This window comes from Cherax quadricarinatus, chromosome 83 (assembly GCF_038502225.1).
Source record: "Cherax quadricarinatus isolate ZL_2023a chromosome 83, ASM3850222v1, whole genome shotgun sequence".
Lineage (NCBI taxonomy): Eukaryota > Metazoa > Arthropoda > Malacostraca > Decapoda > Parastacidae > Cherax > Cherax quadricarinatus.
In genome coordinates this window covers 3,177,361-3,184,234 of record NC_091374.1, presented here as the reverse complement: position 1 = coordinate 3,184,234, position 6,874 = coordinate 3,177,361, and the positions used below count along the sequence as shown (strand labels likewise).

Genomic DNA, 6,874 nt, shown 5'->3' with positions numbered 1-6,874 from the left:
AATGCAGATGTAATATATACAGACTTTGCAAAAGCCTTCGACAAGTGTGACCATGGCGTAATAGCGCACAAAATGCGTGCTAAAGGAATAACAGGAAAAGTCGGTCGATGGATCTATAATTTCCTCACTAACAGAACACAGAGAGTAGTCGTCAACAGAGTAAAGTCCGAGGCAGCTACGGTGAAAAGCTCTGTTCCACAAGGCACAGTACTCGCTCCCATCTTGTTCCTCATCCTTATATCCGACATAGACAAGGATGTCAGCCACAGCACCGTGTCTTCCTTTGCAGATGACACCCGAATCTGCATGACAGTGTCTTCCATTGCAGACACTGCAAAGCTCCAGGCAGACATCAACCAAATCTTTCAGTGGGCTGCAGAAAACAATATGAAGTTCAACGATGAGAAATTTCAATTACTCAGATATGGTAAACATGAGGAAATTAAATCGTCATCAGAGTACAAAACAAATTCTGGCCACAAAATAGAGCGAAACACCAACGTCAAAGACCTGGGAGTGATCATGTCGGAGGATCTCACCTTCAAGGACCATAACATTGTATCAATCGCATCTGCTAGAAAAATGACAGGATGGATAATGAGAACCTTCAAAACTAGGGAGGCCAAGCCCATGATGACACTCTTCAGGTCACTTGTTCTATCTAGGCTGGAATATTGCTGCACACTAACAGCACCTTTCAAGGCAGGTGAAATTGCCGACCTAGAAAATGTACAGAGAACTTTCACGGCACGCATAACGGAGATAAAACACCTCAATTATTGGGAGCGCTTGAGGTTCCTAAACCTGTATTCCCTGGAACGCAGGAGGGAGAGATACATGATTATATACACCTGGAAAATCCTAGAGGGACTAGTACCGAACTTGCACACGAAAATCACTCATTACGAAAGCAAAAGACTTGGCAGACGATGCACCATCCCCCCAATGAAAAGCAGGGGTGTCACTAGCACGTTAAGAGACCATACAATAAGTGTCAGGGGCCCGAGACTGTTCAACTGCCTCCCAGCACACATAAGGGGGATTACCAACAGACCCCTGGCAGTCTTCAAGCTGGCACTGGACAAGCACCTAAAGTCAGTTCCGGATCAGCCGGGCTGTAGCTCGTATGTTGGTTTGCGTGCAGCCAGCAGCAACAGCCTGGTTGATCAGGCTGTGATCCACCAGGAGGCCTGGTCTCAGACCGGGCCGCGGGGGCGTTGACCCCCGGAACTCTCTCCAGGTAAACTCCAGGTAATTCAATGTGAATCAAAATACTGTTTTGGCTAGATGAATTGCAAAAATAATGTGCATGAAGTATTGAAGAAATAATAGATGAAGGTAAATTCTAAAACAAAAATATATTATCAAGTAAGTTAGTCGACCTCCTCTATAGTTGGTCCTGGCCGACTGGAAGTGTTAGGTGTCGCTGGTCCTCGACCATATGGTCCTGGAGCTCCTGAACCGTAAATCTTGGCAGCCAAGGGTTTCCAGTGGTCCTCCAGTTTGCTGAGTTGACTCTCAAACTCTTCCTTCTCTGCCAGCTGGTTGTTGTCAAGCCAGACAAGTGTCTCCTCCACCTGGGCTGTGACACTTTTCTTCTCTTCCTCCGTCAGTTTGCTGGAGACGTTCTCCTCACTCAGGCATCTCTTCAGGTTAAGACACAGAGACTCCAGACGATTCTTACTCTCAATTCTTTCTCGCAGGCGACTACCTTCTTCTGAATATTTCTCTGCTTCCTGAACCATTCTTTCTATTTCTTCCTTGCTGAGACGACCCTTGTCATTAGTGATGGTGATCTTGTTTTGTTTGCCTGTCGACTTGTCCTCGGCTGACACATTAAGGATACCGTTGGCATCGATGTCAAAAGTGACCTCTATTTGTGGTACTCCTCTTGGTGCAGGAGGAATACCCATGAGGTCAAACTTGCCCAGAAGATTGTTGTTTTTGGTCATGGCACGTTCCCCTTCATACACTTGGATAAAGACACCCGGCTGATTGTTTGAGTATGTGGTGAAGATCTGTGTCTGCTTGGTGGGTATAGTAGTGTTGCGTTTGATGAGGGCAGTCATGACACCTCCAGCTGTTTCAATACCCAAGGATAAAGGTGCCACATCCAGAAGTAGCAGATCCTTGACACCGTCTGACTGGTCACCTCGAAGGATGGCGCCCTGAACAGCGGCACCGTAGGCCACTGCCTCGTCAGGGTTGATGGATTTGTTGAGGTTCTTACCGTTGAAGAAATCTTGCAGCAACTTCTGCACTTTGGGGATCCGGGTTGATCCACCCACCAGCACAAAATGTCGTGGATTTGACTCTTGTCCATCTTGGCGTCCCTCAGAGCATTCTCCACGGGAAGCAATGTGTTACGAAACAGGTCTGAACACAATTCCTCAAACCTGGCTCGAGTGATGGACGAGTAGAAGTCGATGCCCTCAAATAGCGAGTCAATCTCCACGTTGGCTTGTGTTGAGGACGAGAGAGTACGTTTAGCACGTTCACAGGCCGTTCTTAAACGTCGTAATGCACGTTTATTGCCGCTAATATCTTTCTTGTATTTCCTCTGGAACTCTTGCATGAAGTGATTGACCATACCGTTGTCAAAATCTTCGCCACCAAGATGAGTGTCTCATGCTGTAGACTTCACCTCAAATATACCGTCGTCAATGCTCAGAACAGACACATCGAAGGTTCCACCTCCCAGGTCAAAGATGAGCACCTTACGTTCTCTGGAGTCTCCTGTGCCAGTCTTCTTGTCGAGGCCGTAGGCGATGGCTGCTGCTGTGGGCTCGTTGATGATACGCAGAACGTTAAGTCCAGCGATGATACCAGCATCTTTGGTAGCCTGACGCTGTGAGTCATTAAAGTAAGCAGGTACTGTAATGACAGCATCCTTCACTTTCTGACCCAGGTACGCCTCAGCTGTCTCCTTCATCTTTATTAACACCATAGATGAGATCTCCTCAGGATTGAAGCTCTTGCTCTCTCCCTTGTACTCAACACGTATCTTGGGTTTACCGTTCTCATTGACCACATCAAAAGGCCAATGTTTCTTGTCGGTCTGAACAATGGGATCATTGAACTTGCGACCGATAAGTCGTTTGGCATCAAAGATTGTGTTGTTGGGGTTGAGGGCTGCCTGGTTTTTAGCTGCGTCACCAATGAGTCGTTCAGTGTCAGTGAAGGCCACATAGGACGGTGTAGTTCTGTTTCCCTGGTCGTTAGCTATGATCTCCACTTTGCCTTGCTGGAACACACCAACGCAGGAGTACGTGGTGCCCAGGTCGATACCAATTGCTGGAGCTGACATTGTGTTTACCGTGTCTTCTTGCTCTAGAATCAACACACAATAATCTTAGATAATTAACTAGTTCAGGTGTTTCACACACAGGAATGTAGTAGCGCTTGTGGCGTCTACAGTAAGTTTCTGGTTCTTGTTTTAGCTTGTGTCTGACTGCTGGTGACCACCGCCGCCGCTGCTTATATGAGGCCAACAATGTTCTCCATCTTACTACAACATTCTCCGTTCTTATAATGCAACAAAGAAAACTAGCATCTAAATTATATGGATAACTATTGTAAATAATTGCAATTTATCTTTTCGACTAATACATTTTTATTACTTAGAATTTAAAACTAATCATATAACATTCCGTATATGATTATATATTTTATATCTGAATACATAGTACATAAAGTTTATATATATATATATATATATATATATATATATATATATATATATATATATATATATATATATATATATATATATATATATATATATATATATATATATATATATATATATATATATATATATATATATATATATATATATATATATATAACTCATATGCTTATATATCAAATATATTTTGCAGTTGGTGGTAAAAATGAGAGGTCTAATAAAGTCTAGAATCTTCTACGTGTTAACTGTAATTTTAATAATGAAAGTCAAAATTTTGTTTATTTACAAATTATATTTTTTATTACACGCGTTAATTAAAACATGAAGATTCATTTTTGTTATACCTGGAGAGGGTTTCGGGGGGTCAACGCCCCCGTTGCCCGGTCTGTGATCAGGGTCTGATCAACTAGGCTGTTACTGTTGGCCGCACGCAAACCGATGTACGAACTACAGCCTGGCTGGTCAGGTACTGACTTGAGGTGTCTGTCCAGCACCTTGAAGACAACAAGGGGTATACCGGTAATCCCCCTTATGTATGCTGGGAGGCAATTGAACAGTCTTGGGCCCCTGACACTTATTTTGCTCAAAAATTAACCATAATTTGCCTGAAATGCTCTGCATAACCATGAATTGTCTATATAGTATGTCACTGGTGTTAGTTATGGTCTGTATATTATTATTGTTATTATTATTATTATTATTATTATTATTATTATTATTATTATTATTATTATTATTATTATATAATGAATTATTTCCTAATAACACTGTGGCTCATCCGTGTTTTTAGCTTCAGGTTGCGCCCTTGTGTACCTAATATCCGCCTCTCGAACAGTCTGACTCTGTCTAACCCATTAATTCCTTTCAGTATTTTGTATATTTTTATCACGTCAACCTTAGACCTTCTGTCCTCTCAGCCAAGTGTGGACTGTGTTAGTTTTAATTTGCCAGTTATATTAAGTAAACAGGTTTCTATGCGGTAAGTGGAGAATACTTTCCATCGGTTTCTAATGTTGGTGAATAATACTTGGATATTCACTTTGAAAAAAATATACTCCGTTCTATAAAAAAAAATAATCAGAGAAGCTATTGACACTGGCATAATGACTTCTGTTACTACAATGACTCGACTGACCTCCGTGGTTCAGTCTCCGGCATGGGTGGATACACTGGGCATGTTTCATTACACTGGCTGTCCCTGTTCACCTAGCAAGCAAGTAGGTACCTGGGTGTTAGTAGACTGGTGTGGGTGGCATCCTGGGGGAAAAGATTGAAGGACAACAATGGAAATAAGACAGTCCTCGATGACGCACTAACTTTCTTGGGTTATTCTAGGTTCTCTACACATATGATGCTACGTAAGATAATCTATGTAACTGTATTTGTGTATACCTTAATAAACTTAACTTAAGCAAAACATTTTTTGCCTCTAACAGAAGGAATCAACGTTCTCCCACAAGAACCAACAAAATAGTAAGAGAAAACGTGCAGCCTGACAATCTAAAAGGTAAACTATTTTATTTTGTTTAAATTTCAACCGGGGTAAATTTATTTAAGTACAGCTACACATAAATACAGCTGAACAAATGTACATGATCACAATTATCATACATAGTAATAATGTGAAAATTACCTAAGATAACTCATAAAAGGGAAACGAAGTGACTAACTTCTAGTAAGGTATCTAGTAGCTCGGTTGGTAGCGCAATGAACTCACACACTGAGGTTCGTAGTTCGATCCCCGGTACGGGTGGAAACATTAGGAGGTGTTTCCTTTAAGACTCCTGCTGTCCATGTTCACCTATCAATAAAATAGGTACCTGGATGCATGTGGACTGGTGTGGGTCGCATCCCTGAGACAAAACTGACCTAATTTGTGGGAAATGCTCAGCATAACAAGGAACTTTGTATATAGTAGTATGTCACTGATGTCAGCTATGGTCTGTATACTTTGTACATGTACTTGTAGAAATAAAGATTATTATTATTGCTGGTGACTTGATGTCCTCGTAACTCCGGTAGAACCTATGTCCCCGTGATCACCCATCCACTTACTAGCCACAATGAAATAATAATTATAATAATCTTTATTTCTACGAGTATATGTACAATGTATACAGACCATAGCTGACACATGTTACAAGCAGATATAAGTTATGTTATTTTTAAGGCTGCCAGAAATGCTCGGTATAACCAGGATCTTTATATAAAATACGTCAATAATATCACCTTATCAGCACCAATTGTAAACCAGTTTTTATTTCTCTAAAGTTTTCCTTATTTTGTATGTTTTATTTTGTATGTTTTATGGAAATAAGTCAGATTCATTTTTTTTCACTGGGATTTTTTTAAGTAATTTACACACATGTTATTGTTTAAACTAATTTTTTACTTATAAGTAAACAAACATTCACACTGCCACAACATTCACACTGTCACAACATTCACAGTGTCACAACATTCACACTGTCACAACATTCCCACTGCCACAACATTCACACTGTCACAACATTCACAGTGTCACAACATTCCCACTGCCACAACATTCACACTGTCACAACATTCACAGTGTCACAACATTCCCACTGCCACAACATTCACACTGTCACAACATTCACACTGTCACAACATTCACACTGTCACAACATTCACAGTGTCACAACATTCCCACTGCCACAACATTCACACTGTCACAACATTCACAGTGTCACAACATTCCCACTGCCACAACATTCACACTGCCACAACATTCACACTGTCACAACATTCCCACTGCCACAACATTCACACTGTCACAACATTCCCACTGCCACAACATTCACACTGTCACAACATTCACAGTGTCACAACATTCACACTGCCACAACATTCACACTGTCACAACATTCCCACTGCCACAACATTCACACTGTCACAACATTCACAGTGTCACAACATTCACACTGCCACAACATTCACAGTGTCACAACATTCACATTGCCACAACATTCACACTGTCACAACATTCACACTGTCACAACATTCACACTGTCACAACATTCACACTGTCACAACATTCACACTGTCACAACATTCACACTGTCACAACATTCACACTGCCACAACATTCACACTGTCACAACATTCACACTGCCACAACATTCACACTGTCACAACATTCACACTGTCACAACATTCACACTGCCA

General features: G+C 41.4%; 1 pseudogene; it reads right to left on the bottom strand.

The window, feature by feature from the left end:
* Positions 1-1,288: 1,288 nt before the first annotated feature.
* LOC128702122 (heat shock 70 kDa protein-like) lies at positions 1,289-3,465 on the bottom strand (annotated as a pseudogene).
* Between the last annotated feature and the right edge of the window lie 3,409 nt (positions 3,466-6,874).